This window comes from Ambystoma mexicanum, chromosome 4q (genome assembly GCF_040938575.1).
Source record: "Ambystoma mexicanum isolate Mex_15411 chromosome 4q, UKY_AmexF1_1, whole genome shotgun sequence".
Taxonomy (NCBI): domain Eukaryota; kingdom Metazoa; phylum Chordata; class Amphibia; order Caudata; family Ambystomatidae; genus Ambystoma; species Ambystoma mexicanum.
The window spans coordinates 1,147,289,842-1,147,308,246 of NC_090928.1; the positions used below are offsets into that span (position 1 = coordinate 1,147,289,842).

The following is an 18,405-nucleotide window of genomic DNA, read 5'->3' on the forward strand; positions in this document are numbered from 1 at the left end:
TTGTGTATAACACATCTGAAGTGTGTAGAAACCTAAGGGGGCTAGTAGTCAGCCTAATAGATACATTCTGAATAGTGTTTTTTTCATTTACGGTAGAGAGGCATGAACTCTTTGTATCTATATCTTCATATAGGTGCTACTGCATAGAAATACATTTATGGGAGACACCCAATTTAGAAAGTCCTGATTAAGGCTGACAAACCAAAGGAAATAACAGATGACCAGTAGCTCAAAGAGATGCCGAAACACACTTTGTCGACAAACCGTTCTACAATTGAGCCATAGAAAAGTAGCAACCTGTCTATAATATAGACTTTGTAAAAACACACATGGGAATCAATCGATGAACGAAGAAAGTAACATTTAGGAAATCCCTAGAAAAAATCACTAATAGTTTGAACCAAGGGAGATTGTCATTGTTTTGTTTCCTGTATCACTTTGTCATGTTGGTCATTTTCATTCAAGTATTTTTTTAATTCTCAAAACACTTTCCATATGTCACCAGTGGCAAGCACCACTTCAATGGCCAGTGATGGTAGACGTTTTTAACTGTATGAATGCTTCAACACTTGTTATGAAATTAGTGTGATTGGCACACATTTCTATTTGATTTCGATTAACGTGTACAATTTAGGATGTGGTTTGCCATGTCACCAAAATTGAGCTGGTCCCTTAGATGATATTGTAACAAGGACAAACCTTGCGCTCCCTCCCGCCTTCTGGTGGAAGTCTGCCAATCCATGACCACAGAGCAGTGGTCAAATATGTCATATGGCCAAGTTGTTCACATCCTCAAACTATGGAAGCAAGATGTTAATAGTACATAGGCAGAGTTTCCAGGGACACACAGTGTGTGCATGCTTTGAAAGTAGCCTTGTAGGTTGTCTTTAGATGATGGCACATTTGTTGTCGCAAACAAAGCAAAAATTTAGGTTAGGAGATTTCCAATCTTCTTTGTTGGTACTATTGTTCAGAGAGGAATTGCCGTAGCATTTCAGTGCTGGACTGCCCATGTGGGCGGGACAAAGACTGATATGCAAATGATTATTTTCCATCTGTGAAAGGTACAGTGAGCAAAAAGCGTGTGCTTCAAACTCTCATCTCAGAACAGGTTATCATGCAATGTTCTTTCTGGAGAGGAGCTCTGCTACCTATTTTTGAAAGACTTCTTTGATGGAGGTCAGAGTGGGTTCCCACAGGTACCCCCTTTACTACAAATCTCTTTAATATCTAAGGACCTGCTCTTGGATCACTAAATGTGCTTTCACTCCTACACTGGTGGCACACAGGTTCGTCTTTACAGCTTAGATCCTGAGACTGATGTGCCACCCTGCTGCAGTCTGTGTCTGAAGTGTAATCTTGAGTGAACAGCCACAGCCAATGTTGGATTACAACAATGTCTCCATCCAGTTTCTCAATGTTACCATCTGTGTAGGAAACACACGTATCGATGACCTTTATCCACTCTAGCATCACTGTTCCTGTGATGAACCCCAATACCGGCCAAAAGTAGTGCAAAGGAAAACAGACTCTTCTATGCACTTTGCCTGAGCTTGTACCACAACCTGGCACAGCCACAAACGTAAACCAGATTGAAGGAGAATGTTATAACTCCCTCGCCTGTTCTTTAGTAACATGTGGCAACAACAGGCTATACTCTGCCAAGATATCTGTTTGTCAATTATTTAAAAGAATTTAGACTCACATTTAAACGGTTTTTGTTCTTGTGGGTGCTTACATAACCAGCGGCCCAAGACACTGTGGGGTAGGGATGTGCTTTATAGATGTCATAAATCAATCAATCAATGTGAGTCATCCGTGGATGCATCTGAACAACAGTGGCACAGTAAGAACCAGACAGAATATGGTGTTAAGCACACATTTCAAGGGCTGGAACAGGTGGAAACAGCCCAGTGGTCCGAGTTAAAGGTCTGAGCCAAGCAAGAGCATTTAACGAGGGCCCTAGATTGTTACCACCCATTCAAACTCTTGGATTGGGTGCTTAATGCTGTTGAGCTGGGACAGAGCTAATTTAAAGTATATTTGTTTCGTGAACGGGTCAACTCGTGGCATCCCGTTCATGGAACAAAACGACTGTTCAAAAACGGCTGCCATGGAATGGGAAGGCCAGGCGCTGTTCGGAGCCCCTCTTCAATTTCAATGGCAGTCAAACCAAAACAGAGCAGAAGGTGCGGCAGCAGCTGCGGCGGCTGCACTCGCCACCTCCACAATCAGCTAAATCGGGCAGGGGAATTTGTTTTGAAAAGTGATCCGAGGGTGGGGGTAAGATGGCGGATGGGTAAACCAGCCATTAGTTATCTTGGAATGTGGCTTGAGATTGTCAGTTTCAGACGGTGTTCCTAGCCTCTGATTGGCTGCACCCCCCCTCACAGGGTGCTAATAAATGTTGAAGGAGGATTCTATAAAATGTACACATTACTTAAGCAGAGGTAACTGATGAAAGCATGTGGAGGCCAGGATCTCTCTCTGGGTATTATAGAGCAGGAGGAAAAAACATATGCGGCAAGCTTTAAAGAAAAGTGAAAATACTGAAAAGATTGTGCCACATTTGAAAATGTTTTCTGGTAATGTAGAATAAGATGGACCTCATTTGTTTCTATGGCCCAAGATCAAAGGCCTGGGGGTGAATGTATCTAGAATGCCTTTGGATTGGGAATCAAGCACGTGGGTTCACTACTTCAGTCTCTTTGTTTGTTAAACAGGTTCAACAGTGGAAGCCTGTTTCTTACCTAGAACTGGTTGTTGATCTGACACTGACAGCAGTTTCCTAAAACTTGCCTCAAAGCAATCAACCTGCCCTGTGTTTCCAGCTCTCTAAATGTCTTGTTTAATACATACATGGCTGCCCAGTGAAGCCGCGTAATATTTGTAATAGATATTATAAATTACCACCTAATTGATGCTTTAATCCCATCCCGATTCACATGGTCTGGCTATTTTGCCTTTGGAAAATTTTCAATGTCCTTACTGTAGTTTTGCATCTAAGAGCATAGAACATTTTTTATTCATCTGTCCTTAGGAGTGATAACGTATATTATACTAGCAGGTGCACCCGTGCATTGCACGGTAATTCCTCCTTCAGTCGTAGTTTGAAGTTTGTTCAATTAGCAAATATGGATGGTGGTGCTGCATGGTTGTTTGCGTTACCAGAATAACAATGCGTGGAGATGACCACGCATCGTTTCTTATGGTGAGTTTGATTTGTCCTGGCAGGCCCTTCTAACTACTACCATGTTTCAGAATTGTATTGTATGGAGCGTTATGGGGAGTTTCAATGATACTGGATAGACCCCTTTGCCTACTGCCGTCATTGGTATACTATTATCCCTGAACCAATCCTTCTTTGAAGACAATGTTGCTAGTCTTTCCTGTATGAGCTAGTGTGAACGAATTGTCTATGTTTCTGGAACAAGCCACATAAAGCTGACAATGAGAAAAGCATGAATCCCAATTCCAGGTACTTTGAGATGGAGCATTGAGATTGCACAGCAACATTATTGGTGTCCCTATCTACAGCCGTGGGAGTAGCAACCTCAACATAAGTGCGGTACGTGTAGGGCTGAAACCGGTATGCTTAAAGTGCCATACGTGTACGGCTGAAGCATGTAAGCTTTGTACTGTTGAGATGGCATACATCCATAAACTTCCATGGAAAATTAAGTTTATGTAATTATCATGAGAGATTTGCCACGATGTGATGGACAACATCATTGCGGACACTATTGAAGAAGCATGCACTGTTGACTGTCACTCGCATGACTACAAAAGCACCATTTTGTGTAAGCCGCGTGATTTGAAAAGTGAGTACCGCTAATGTCAGCTAGAATGCTGATAGTGTGGAATGTTTAGGACAATGAACTGCTAAAGTTTACGAAAGGCTATAGCAGAACTATGGCAAGAAGAGCCATATGTCAGGGGGTAAGCATTGCAGACCGCTTAAAAATAAAATTCCGAAAAATTTACATTTCATACTTTTTACATTGTCTACACCATGGAACCTACCTACATGCCACATGTCAGGTTTGTAGCATGTTGGGAAGTATGCTGAACATTTCGCACAGACACACAATTATCCAAGTGCTGCAGACTGCAAAAATTAGCTAAATGTACATTTTGTAGTTTTTACATTGTGTACACCATGGAACCTACCAGGCTATATTTCAGGTTTGTAGCATGGAACCACGCAGACAGCTTAAAACAAATATGAAAATATATATAGTATACTTGTAACATTGTCTACACCATGGAACCTACCCACATGCCAAAATTCAGGTGTGTAGCATGCGGGGAAGTATGCCCAACATTTCCAACACGCATGCCTGTGCGCGCATATATATATGTATATACACACACACACACACACACACACACACACACACACACACACACCCACACATGGCACGGGTAAGCATTGCAGACCGCTAATCGTTTATACTTTTTACATTGTCTACACCATGGAACCTACCCACATGCCACATTTCAGGTGTGTAGCATGTTGGGAAGTATGCTGAACATTGTGAATAGACACACATACATTTTACCATTTATATATAGAGTGATAAGTAGAAGATATGTCCAGTGATCTTAAGGTGACAGCCAGTTTTGTAATGTAACGGGCATTTAAATCAGGGGTCAGCAGGTGGATATGCGGGTTCACGAAAGGTTCAGGTTCTTCATTGATGAAAAGTTGTTATGCTGAGCAGTAGCATAATTGGACTTAGAACACACTGTAGCTCCTTTTATCAGTTCTCTTCACAAGCTAAGGCACTCTTATGTGCCTCCAAGCCAGGAAAGGGGTTCAAAGGTACTTATAGGATGATTTACACAACAGAGTCAGTGGGATTCCGGTGTGCTAGTATTCCTGGAGCAGCAGGCGTCAGTTCGTCCAGCAGGTCACCTCTCGTGTCCCTTAGGGGTGGCTGAGGGAAAAGGGTGCTCACTTTTAAAATAGTGTCATCTCAACAGGGTATTGGTTATTTCTACACGCATTCTATTAAGGAGCCAATAAGCATCATTGCTGCACCATAGCCAGAAAGTCTATAGGAAATCGTGTGGGGGTCAGAAATAAGCGATACCAGGATATTTTCCAAGATGGCAGAATTATTAATTTCTCCATCACTGACCTGCTCACTACTGTCTACACTCCTCCCCCTCCATCCTCTAGATATCAAAACATCAGCTCGGTATGTGTCTCCTCTAGGCAAGAGGTGCCAGGATTCTCACTAGTGGCACACAGAATGTTCTGCGGGCATCTGGACTATGTTTTACAGTTTGGGCCAAAGGAAAGAACTTTCAGCAGCTGTTCCCTTTCATCTGCCCAGCCAATGAGGGGACAAGAGAAATAGTTGGTTTTATTATCAAATGAGAAACTGCCATATGGTAATACTTTACCTTAATATCGATCTAGCAACCCATTTACCAGATGATAGGGTGCTGCCACCAGATCGAAGATACTGTACCTTCATCGTAGCTTTGGTGCTCTCGGTACCTGCGGAGCAACTGCATTGTACCTTAACTTTTATCATAATGCCTGGCTGAGTTTAAACTCTTTAAAGTGACCACAAGATGACATGTTGGCATCCCACAACAACATCTCAAGAAATGGTTGTGAAAGGTTTGCGAGAAGCCTTCTTGCTCTCTGCCAAAACCAATACCATCTACACTTGCTTCCCTTATCACCAGTTCAGCATATCACAGAGTGTGCACAATTCATCCGCCATTTCATGCTTGGACTAGGACTCCCGATCCAGTTACGCCCAAGTCATCTTTAAGGCTTGAGAGGTTCTGCTGTTGCTTTCTTTACTGTGAAATGATTTGCTGTTGCACATTCCTAAGACATTGTATATTTTGCCATTTCATTTTTTACTGAATTTATTTTTATTTTGTTACTGTTTCATTATGGCGTTAACTCTTAGAGAAAACAGATTCATACCAATTTTTTTTATTTTTTATTACCAATTTTTTTTATTTTTTATCGTCTCATAGAGTTAAGGTTACATTGAACTGTGCATCGAAAAATGCAAACATGTTTTCTTCTTTAACCTTTGGGCCCATAAATGAAAGTTTGCCCAGTTATAAACACTCTTGCCAAATGTGTTTCATCAGCAATTACTTGCTGAAAATCATTGCTGAATGAACCTATTGTCCAATAGTGGCTGGAAAATGCACTATTGAGCACATGCATCCAAAACTGCCAACATTTATTTTTGAGATTTTCGGCGCACACCCTGGTTCTAGGCTGAAGTAGTGTCTTCTGCAGAGTTATTGCAAATTCCTTTTGTCAACCTTAGATATGTATCTATATTTAAACATACACAGTGTGTGCAAATACACTATGGCATGCACACCACTGTGTCCTTAACGGCAGACGCCCAAAAAGAAAAGTAAAGGCCACCAAAAATAAAAGAAAGACCCTAACATCCAAAATGAAAAAGAAAATGTTGTTTCCAAACATAGAAGTGAGACCCACAAAGTGGAGAATTAAAGACACTGACCACACAGGTTCACATCATAGTTACAGTTAAGAAATTGATTTTCAAATATATTGGAATGAAAGAAAAAAAGAGATACTAAAAACTTGTAATGTTTAAATAAATTATGAATACTTTGTAGAGGCATGTTACCGTGGAGGGTTGACAGATCTAAGGGTAATCTGCGAAAGCAAAACATTAGCATACATACACATATGCAGTAAACAATAATGCAAAGTCCTGCAAATAGTACACATGTAATTGAAAATCAAACTTATATAGGTAACCAACAAGTGCATTCATACACCATTGATGTTATTACCACAGATGGATTTCATGAATACAAAGTGGAATTAAAAAAAAACACATGCTCACTTCAAAGTCTGCATATTGTTGCATCATAATTACGGTTTCCTCTTCACACATATACTAAAGACTTAAGCCAGCCATCCGATAACATGTCCCTTTTGTGAAAACAGACACACACAAACTATCTCGATTGGTCATTCTATGGAGAGCAACCTTTAACAGACCACACAAACCGAAACCATCCCCCTCTCTGTTGCGCACAACAGCAGAAAAGATACTTACATTTGCCAATACAATATTGAAGATCCTTCTTCCACAAATCAGGACTGAGACCTACACATACTTTGGTAAATCTATCAAAATAGGTAACACAAAATGTATAAGAATGCATAACAAAATAACAACGAATTAATGTATTAAAATAATACATTTGACAAATTTACAAAAAAGGAACCTGTGGTAGATCAACAAATGTAGGATCATGCACATTTTACAATTAGCAAGGGCAGGATGTTTACCGATTTCATAAAATAACAATTTCTACAAACTGTGATTAACACTAAATACTCTCTATGTGTAATACACGTGTACAACAAATACTGTATTATGCATCAAAAGAGACATCTTTTTGTCTGAAACCAAAAAACATAGAATAGGAAAGGTGTTTCATAACTGCAGTAGCGGCATAAAAATATGTAACGGCAGGGAATAAAATGTGCTTTCAAATATTATCGGCAAACTTGCAGGTAACTGTATCAAGAGGATGGAGCCACATAGTATGAAAAATACCCATTTTGAAAAAGTAATTTACCAATCAGCTGAAAATGTGTCTGAAATGTCCCCATTCATCCACTTCACTCTCTCCACGTAATGGGTGATTCAATACATTGGCATTGGAGTAGCTCTTACCCTGCACTGCCCATTTGTTCTTTTCTCAGAGTGTGCTGGATGCGTGTAAAGCGCTCATGAATGCTTTTGTATGATACTACTTAAAAACTTGTTGGAACTGAATTGCAACCATACTGTGGACTTGACTTACCCTTTTTATGTTGCATGCAAGTGCCTAGGACCTTGCTTTTGAAGCAGCACTTAGAACTAAAAATACAGTGTTAGGCACTGAACAGAGGGTGGGCTGGAAAACAACATTTCCCAGAACCCCCACATTACAAGTATAAGTATAAGCATTGCTCTAATAGGGTGAGCAGGCGCAACTCTGACGAAGCCCTGTCTGCGTCGGTCCGTGCTGAGCAACGACAGCAAGACGCTAGCCTCCAATCTACTCCCACTGAACAACTTTTGGGCGGTAAGCATTTAGCCATTTTCGGCGGATATATGTTATATTGGGAATCTCACTACCTAATTATGCCCTCCAGATCTCACAGACCACATTTACTCCAAACACTTTTGCATTTTCTTCAAACCATGGGATACCTTGACAATATATAGCCTCTGCTCACCGCTCAAAAAACGAGGCAATTGGCATTAGTTGACATATATCTACGAGTAAAACTAGATCTCCAGATCCCCTCACCACTGGAACAACTTCATGCGGCCTCTGTGGTACATGACAGTGAAGTCGCCCCACATCCTATACATGCAGTGGTAAAGCTCACAACAACAGACACAAAACCCCCTGACACTGAGGTCATATGTGAAAACATTCCCCTCAACCCTCAGCAGCCTCAGAATGTTGCGCCACAACTACCAAATAAGGAACAAAAACACCAATGTCTCACGGACTCCGGGCTTTCCCAAAAATGTGGCCCCTGATATATAGATTGTCTCTCTTATGCTACACAACATCTTTCCACCCTCAAACACACCATTGAAGTGTGCATTGGTAAGCACAGGATCACTCTGTAAGCATGCCATTAACATGCATGACCACATCCTCGACTTAGATCTGGATGTGATGTGCATTACGGAGACTTGGGCTACAGACACAAGCAGTCCTTTGATTGCGCTATCTATCCCAGAAGGTTATGACATCATCTGTCAGAATCGAGCACTGGGCCATGGGGGCAGGGTAGCCACTATTGCAAACAAACACTTGACATTTTTTCAAGCACGATGTGTCTATTCAAGCGACAAACTTCTTCATGCAAAAATGACTCCCACTACTCAAAGCCCTCTTAACTTTGTAGTAGTATATCGCCCTCCATCTGACACGCCAAATTTCAACGAGGAACTTTACCTTATTTTAAAAGAGTCAGATGGGCCAAACTGTTCCACCCTATTAGCTGGTGATTTCAACCGGTGGTACAACAGCAACACCGAAAAAAAGCTGCTACATTAAAAACTGCCCTGAACAGCAATGACTATCATGTCATCAACAACACACCAACCCATGTCAAAGGGAACATCCTAGACTGGATATTGGCGTGGAATCTGGCTGTACAGATTGAAAGCACCCCTCCCTGTATCTGGTCAGACCACTACCCCATAGTTTTCCAACTCTTCCTACAAAATCAAATCCTTGTGTTGAAGAAAAAAAAAACAGCCAAACTAAAAACAAATTGCAATTTAAATAAAATCTCGGCTGTGGACCTGATGTAATGCCTAAGCCACATTATGCTCTCTACCACAGAATTAGACCCTCCCAAAGTCCTGGTAGAAGCTTTCAATCACTCCATAGGCACATTGTTGGACAGGGGGGCTCCTATGAAAACCAAATTAGTAAGACACAACAACAACCATCAAAAGTGGTACACTCAGGAAATCACTGTAATGAAGAAAAATAAAAGAAACGCAGAAAGGAAATGGCTTCAAACCATTAACAAGGCAAATTGGAGAGATTTATAGAAAATGTGCAAAACTGCAATACACGACGCAAAAAATCTATTTTTTCAACAAACGGATAGAGGATGCCAATAACCAGCCAAAAAAGCTTTTTGAAATCATTAAAACCCAGCAAAATCAGATACCTCGGGTATAACTTTCTGCCCATCTGCTCGGGAATGTCTTAAAACTCAACAAGCTTTTGAAGCTTAGGTAGATAAGGCTCTCTCAAAGATCAGACATAATCTAAACAGAAATCTGTCTTACACACCCGTGGTCAATAACCATGCACCAACAGACCAACACACAGAATTCTCTTTCTCCACCATTACTCTCTCCGGCATGATGAAAACCCCATTTTATTTATTTATTTACTTATATAGTGCCGGGAAACCCTCGGGCATCAGGGCGCACATAGACACGGAGGACATTTGTTAGACGGGACTAAACATTTATGTGGTAGTCTCAGGAGGATGCTAGGTGGTGCTAGTTAACCCCTTTAAACAGTAACTTTTTCAATTGGGCGCGGAAGATGTTGCTATTTGTTTCCAGAAAGAGTTTGCTTGAAAGCCTATTCCAGATCTGTGCTGCCCTAGTCGGGAAATCTCACCAAATTCTCCAGCCTTTCTGAATCTGAGCGATTTAACTATTCTCAAATTGGCCGATCTTAGCGCCCGGTTGGAGATGTAAGGGAACATGCAGGTTTGGGGCCTGACCATAAACACACTTATGAACAGTATTGACTGCTTTGAAGTGGATCCAGGCCACAATAGGCAGCGAGTGTAGTGATGATCTCACTGTGGAGCAATGCTCCCTTCTTGGGATGCCCTTAATGATTCTAACTGCATAATTTTCGAGAGTTTGCAACCGCTGGGTACATTTCTTCTTAGCCCCTGTCAGTGGGGAATTGCAGTAGTTAATATGCGATAAAATGATGGCTCTGCCAATTGAAGCACAGTTCTCTTCTGAGATGAGTGGTTTAATATTTCTTATCAATTTTAAATAGTAGTTGTAGTTTTTACAGTGTAAGTGGTCTGTGCCTCTGTATTGATGTCTGCTTTAAAGCATACCCCAAGGGTCATAACTTTGTCTGCCGCTGCAATGACGGAATCTTTAATGCTAAACTGTCGGTATTCATAACCCAGCTGAGCTCTCGCCCAGTACTCCCAAACAGTAGCATTTTGGTCTTAGTTTCATTAAAGCATAGCCAATGCTCGGTCATCCAGTTCTCTATTACTTCGAGAATGGTAGTCAAGTTCTTGCTATCCTTCTCATAGTCTCCAACAATTTCCATAATCAGGTGTGTGTCATCAGCGTCGTGAAACATAACCCATAGTGACTCAAGCAGGTCACACAGTGGTCTGATGTACAAATAGGGTTTGTGAGACAAATGCCCCCTGCGGGACTCCACACCAAATGGTGGCTGACTGAGCAGAGACACCATCAAAAGAGAAAGAGGATTGCCTATTGGATAAGAAGGATCTGAACCAATTTATGACAAGGGATTATCACTTCCTTCCTACCTTCCGAATCGTATCTACGAGGAGGTTGTGATCTAACAGATCAAACAAAACGCAGCAGATAGGTCGAGAAGGACGCATAGTCCATTATTTCGCTCATCTGCTAGTTCTAAGGTGTTTGTAGGTCTAACAGGGCCGTCTCTCTGCTGTAATGTGCCCTGAAGCCTGATTGTTTATGATGGAGTAAATGCTCTTACTCCAGAAAACCATGGAATTGTTTTGTGGCCATTTTGAAAAGGATTTTCAGCAATAAATTGATATTAGTGATGGGCCTTAGGTTCTTTGCCTCCTTTTGGTCCAAGCCTGCTTTCTTCACTAAGGGCGAGATGATAACAACCTTAATTTTGTCGGGAACTTGGGCATGGTCAAACAAAGAGTTGCCCAATCTGGTAAAAAAGGGGCAAATTCCTTGCTATGTTCTAGTATAACCTTCACAAGGATAACGTTTTCACTTCATGAGGTGGGATGCATTAAGGACAGGCAAGACTCCATTTAAGATATGGTCACATGATTAAATGCAAAGCATAATGTATCCCGTGGCCTATCCTGGTTTTCACCAGCCATGAGCTATTTGTATGATTTATTAACCAAATATTTTTCTATTTTATCCCAGGCAGCCTTGATTTTATTCGCAAAGGCCATTTGCATGTCATTACAATTCTTTCCTGGTGGATGAAAGGGTTGGGATAAGGCCTTTGGTTTCTCCAGCAATTTTATGATCTCAACAAGTTTTTTAGTGTTGTTTTTCGCTCCTCCGATTTCCTTCTCAAAGAAATATTTTTTGGTTGCAATAATCTTCACCTTATACTCTGCTTCTAGCATCTTCCATCTTTCCTTATTAGGTACTGATGGATGTTTTACCTATGCTTGTTCGGTGCTTCATTTCAGTTTTTTTCCATAAACCATTCATTGTGATTTTTATTCTCTCACTATTTTCCTTGCAACGGGGGCTACTTGGCCTAGCATCTTGATGAGATTCATTGTATATTTCTACAATCTTATCTGGGTTATCAGTGCTCTTGGTGGAAGGCATAATTCCCTGTAAGCAATTTTTTATATGGTGTGACTTAACCTTCTTGAAATTCCTGTTATAAACCGCAGAAACCGGGTTCAGGCAATTATTAGGAATTTCTTTAAAGTAGAGTGAAAATTCTACAATGCAATGGTCTGACCAAATGCATGGGGTTGTACTTGTCATTTTAACCTCAAGGTTCTGGACATCACCCAGTCTAAGATGTTTCCTGAAATGGCGGCTGGTTCGTCATTTTCTATTTTACACCCTAGTTCCAGGAGAGATTCTTCCAATGATATTGCCTCTTTATCTTTAGGATTATACAGCCAGTGATTTAGATCGCCAACTACCGAAGCACAGCAATTAGGGCCATTAATGTTTTTAACCAAAACTACTAGCTCATCATTAAAAAACCATGTTGTGGGGTGGCCGATAAACTAGGATGAGATTAAAACAGTTGCGGGGGGAGGAGGGAGTTTCAAATGCAAAACTTCACAGTCCTTGCACGTACTCATGCCCTCAAAAAACTGGAAGCATTTTATTTTGCAATGACTGCCACCCCACCACTCACACCTGTGGGTCGGTTATGACATTTGTCTACTGTCTACAATACGTCCATCCCTGTGTGTAGAAAACATAATTCCACCCAACCTTATCCTCGTGCACAAGGAGACTTTTGCTCTGTTTGTAGGGTACATGTATCTGCCCAGCAGAACTCCCCTACATCACCAAACCGCATCTCAGCAGTCCCCAGCAGAATGGCTGCGCTGGCTCTGTTGAGCACTATCGCCTTGCATTAAAACTACATGTTACAGTCACCAAAATAATGGCTGCGATTTCTTACCGGCCACACATGGGGCAAGGTAAAACACAGAACACGCCAAGAATTGCTGTCAATATTTTCTTCATTTGCGCCAGAGAAGAGAAGTCAAAGGCAGCGTTGCTATGCTGCCAGTTCAAAACTTTTCACTGAAAAAGAAAATATTCTGCCTTTTAAAATGACTGTGCCCTAATGCTCTTTTCATCTGTTGAACAGTACACAGTTCTGATCCAGTGAGACCCAGCTAAATCCATCCATATTCCGGTTGTGCTCCAGCAGAAAGGGGACATTTCTCATTGAATGACAGGCTGTGCCAGGCAAGATCTGTGAAATAACAAAGAACTTCACTTCAGCCTATGCAAAAACGCTTTACTATTGCAACAAAATATCACAGATAAACTCTTTACAAAAAGCCCTCTCTCTCTCTCTGCTAGCTCATGTCAGTTCCAAATTACCTTTTATTTGAACAGATGGCTGTTCATTAGAAACATGACTGGGGCTTTGGAAAGGTTCAGAAAATGGATGAGAGGATGGCTGCATTGTAAAGTGACAGCTGAGGAAAATTAACCATGCGTAAAATGGTGCTTTATGCAAGCAAGAATGTGTCTGTTTAAAAGTAAATTGTTGAATTAAGGCCCTGTCCTTACATAGAAATGTGATGGGGGTTTGTTTTAAAACATATATAGGATATTTAGTTCCAAAAAGATTTTCTTTCTGGTTCAGGAAAGAAACATAAATAAACAAATAAAATTGCTGTGGTGCCAGCAGAACAGGTTTTTTTACAGCCCTGGCTTCAAAGGACCTTGCTTCCTGGGAACAGGATCTACCTCCCTTCAAGTGGACCAGCCCCCGAGGCATATGAATAGGCAAGGGTAAAGGATCGTGCACTCTTTTCAGACAATGTGGCAGTACTCCAGCCTGGGACAAAGGATTTCCAGGACAAAAAGGTGTGACTTTCTGGTAGCACCTCCCCTCACCTCAAACTGCAGAGCTTCAAAGACAACTTCATGGCAATGCTGGACTCAGGCTGGCAAGAGCCTGACATTTGGCTGTGGGTTGGGAAAAATGCCCTTATTTGGAAGACAAAGCCGGCCCATTTGGTGCAAAAGACTGTTCTTATTTAATAAACGTTAAGACTTTTATTTCTGTAACCGGAAAACGCAGTAATGCAAAAGTTTAACAGTTTAAATGTACATTTTGTGGCATTAGGGGATGCAAACGGTGGAACATGTAAATCATGGGAAAAGTATACATGGTGCAACTTTGAAATGTAATGCAAACATGCTCTGTGATAATAGGCACACGTATATACAATTGTAGAATTTTAGGTGAAGTGGTTCCCACTAAAAATTGCAAAAGATTATTAGAAGGATAAAACAACAATGTGCAAACTTGGGAATTGGAATGACAGGTTCAGTGTAAAATATGGAATCTGCCTATGTGATTTTCAAAAGAGCCACAACTGTAAAAATGTGCAATTTATATCATAAATGATTTTGGCAAAACTGACTGTGGGAGGGCCATGGGCATTGAAAGCACATACAATAAAACTGATGTCATGTCCCTGAAGTCCAACCAGCTGACAGGAAGGCAGTGACAGTTACCCCTGACCAATCCAGTTGTTAGAGGCATGCCAAGCCAAAGGTCTGCCCCCATAGTAAATCTTGTGATGTCATCCCCCTTATAAAAGGTGGCTGCTCAGAGAGACAAAGGATTGACTCTCCTGATGGACTCTCCTGACTTCCAGCTTCAGCATATCCCGAGATCCAGACATTTCATACTCACCCGGCAAGATTCCAGATTCCACTGCCAGGAAAGGGATAGCTGATCCAGACCCTCCTATGCAGGCAGAACCACCTTTCAGAAGCAAACCCCACAAAAATCCCACTAATTCAGGGTGAAAGGGGAAAGGTGGCAGAATCCTCATTGGGATTATCCAGCGCTACCTGCTTGCCCTGCTTCCTGCTTTATCCAGCTGATGCACCAATGTCCATGACCAGACCCTTGCCCCGCTGTTCAGATACCCGGTTGGCGGGCAAAATTCCAAATTCAAGATTTATTGTAAGTATCACCCCATCCCATAGCAAAACATAGGATATCCCATTCTGATACTTTGCCTTTGTTCAACCCTATAAGTAATCCTGAAAGTATACTAGTAACCTAGTAACTGTTTAAATTATCAGAACCCTCTTTGTATTGTGTTCCTTGATTTCCCTGTGGTAGCGCCATTCTTTCCTATCCTTTTAGCCCATTGCATAAGTCCTTAGTCATTTTTGGAATAAATTAATTAGTTCCCATCTAAAGAGACACACAGCATAAAGGGGTTACATTTGCAAGGTAACCTGTGTCGCGGCCGGGGTTCCTCTTTTCTAGCCACTAAAATATAGTTTAATTAAAACTTGTCATTTCCTTTCCAAACTGATTTTCCCTGTCCACTGCGTTCATTTTTAACCCTATTTCCTTTCCCATTAAGAATCTCCCCCTGTCATTCATTTAGAGTGACCCTTTCACTTTCTTATTAGTCCTGTGATGTGTATCTGTCCCTTAGCATATAAACCACATTCCGATTCAGTCTGTTGAACCTGGTTTTCAAGCTGTTTTGGCATTTAAATCTGTGAAAATAAGAAAATGCAACTCCTCCATGTGTAATTTGGTTGCACTGTGTTTTTCCTTCCCAAGTCAATTTTCTGAACTGTCTGCCCGTCGTTAGGACATTGCTTTGTAGTTTGCTAGTGTTTTTACATCTCAGATACTGTTATACTCATTCGTGCCTTTTCCATTTAACCGCGCATGTGAAATAACCATTTAGTAATTTTGCGGTCTGTTTTCCTCAGTTATTGAGGGAGCTAAATCCTATTCAGTGGGGGTAGGTCAGATTTTAATTGCGATTGTTGCATAGTGTACCTGTCTCCTCGCTACATCTCTCCATCCATGCAAAGATTGATTCATACGGGCTTGGGGGAGTATTGCAAGGGGAATAATTAACTGTGATACAATTTGAAATCCACGCAAATGCTAATTTGTGCTTTCTTTCAAGTGTGTAGTGTTTATTTTACATGACAAAGTCAAAATAAGTGTATTCCATCATTCTTCCATGTAATTATCACCACCCTGGTGATTGCTGCCCTATATTAAATGTGTGTGATTCAAATATTGTATTACCACCCACCGGCCTGGTTCATGGTCCATTGTGGCCCGAGGTATTTGTGTAAGGGTGTGTGAGACGGGTTTGGTGCCATCGCAATCTGAATTCTTAGCAAATAAAGTAAAAGTGTTTTAATTGTGCACACATCCTAGGCCAGTAGCACGAGTCCTGGTGTGTGACGCCCCATTAGAATCCTTAACACGTTTCTTGTTAGATTTGTTAACTCTTCCTTTTGTTCCAATCAGGTTCCTGATGCCATAAAAAATGTCACTATCACTATTACACCTTTGAGTAAAAAACCTGGCCTCGAGAGGGAGGTGGGAGATTCACCGATTAGAGGCAGTTATCACAAATCCTCCCTTCTGTAATTGCAGATTCATTATTCAGCACTGGGCAACTACGCATCCAGGGTTCCAGATCTCAGAGCCTTCCAGACAACCCCAGGGATATCCGGTGAGCGTAACATTTGTTGGTCGTTAGTATATAGTTATTCTTTAACAGATAATAATCTATTAACACATGTAATAGGTGAAGCATGTTGGACGGATTATATCAGGAAAAGGTATTATAAGGAAATAAATGAAAAATTCGAAGCGTACTCGGAACCGTGTAAAATGAACGCACTAGAGACAGATGATATAGACGAACTAATAAAACACAAACAATTTGGGGGCTCTGGGCCCTATGGGCTCTCGAATAAAGTAATAAAAGTGAATCCTTAACTTTGGGCTGACAATATTATACTATTGAACTTGAACGCTGATCAGTCTACAACGAGCCTTAACAGTTGTGGCAAATTACTTAGCTGCTAATGGTCTTATCATGAACTTGAACAAGACTAAAATGATGTGTTCTAATAATGAGAAAAAAACCTTTACAAGTGCAGTGGACAGTTAATAACTTCAGAATCGAGAGAGTCACAGATTATGTTTACCTCAGCCGTCATATTGTGTAAAAAAGCAGAGGCGAAACTGTATGAGGGTATCAAATTGAAAGTGTTGAAGAAACTTGGTACCATCATAGAATTTACGAAAATCAATAGTGGACATAGCTTGAAAGGGTACCTTTGCATGGGTTTGAATGTAACTACAATATTAATTGGTTGGATGGATTAGAGACGAACATTCTATAACAGATGTTGGGTTGGAAATAAAGTAGGTTCCCCAGGCTCTTCAGGTAACTTGCAGTACGATTGCATTATTCAGTTACATCAGTTACATAAGATAGCCTATAGGAAAAGCACTGGCTCCCATCACCCAGGAAAGATTTCTCTAACTCCTGTTTGCGGAACCTTTCCACAGAATATTCTCTCACTCATACCATAACATTCTCTCTTACATCACCAAACACATGCATACATCCCAAGAACTATACAACACATCTCCCTTCCTTCCAAATCTCACCTTCTGACAACAAAGCACTTCACAACAGGTTTACCTATATGTGTCCCTGTATATATCTTACACCTAGAATTAGGCTTAATGACTCTGAACACAATATTAAATGCCAGGCATTGTACACTATACGTAAATATTTTTAAACAGTTAGAAATTGCCATATATGAATTTATCAGTAGGGAATTGTTCCAATAGAGATGCTCTCTGTTAGACAAACTCGAAGAGAGTTTTGATTTATTTCTGAAGTTGATTGAATGGAGAGTTGATTGGAACCTGGATTTTGTGACATAAAAAAACAATTGGTGGTAAAAGCCTATAACAGGGACAGGTGCAATAACATTTCACATTTAACTCAATATAAACACACACCAAAAAATATATAATATACACATATTAAAGATCTTCTGAAGAATGATCTGCAAAAATTCCTAGCCCTTGGATTCGTATTTTTTTTTTGCAATGACGATTCAGCCTGCTCCCGTGCCTGGCCATTGCAGGTCCGTGCTTAAAAATAAATCTGAACACCCGTTACTGCAGAGCATGCGGAGACCCCAATACATATGAGACATGTAGACATCTTCTAATAGAATGTGGCATGTTGAAGAATTAGAGAATATGGCTGTTGGGTAAATATGTGCATTATTATAAACATATGGAATAGATAGCTTTGGGGTCTATTGTCTAGAGGGTAAACAATTATCATTAGTGATCATATTGATGAACTTGTGGAAGATAATAATTACATTGATTTTAAACAATAGTGAGAGGGATTGTTAATGGCTTAACTCTATTTTTAGTAACTAATTAATACACTGAGACATGGAATGTACAATGAATCTATTTATATGTATTTGTGTAGAGTAACAAGACTTTTTACGATTGCTTTAAATAGAAATTTCAGCCATGCAGAATGATTTGCAGGGGTGCGTTCTT

The 18,405-nt window shown here is 40.7% G+C and overlaps 1 long non-coding RNA gene across 1 annotated transcript in view; it reads right to left on the minus strand.

Annotated features, from left to right (window-relative positions):
- Positions 1-18,405, minus strand: part of LOC138467158 (uncharacterized) — a 162,461-nt gene that overhangs the window by 40,611 nt on the left and 103,445 nt on the right. The window contains exon 2 of the long non-coding RNA XR_011268082.1: positions 7,083-7,153. This is a non-coding gene — a long non-coding RNA (uncharacterized lncRNA). The remainder of the gene's footprint in view (positions 1-7,082; positions 7,154-18,405) is intronic.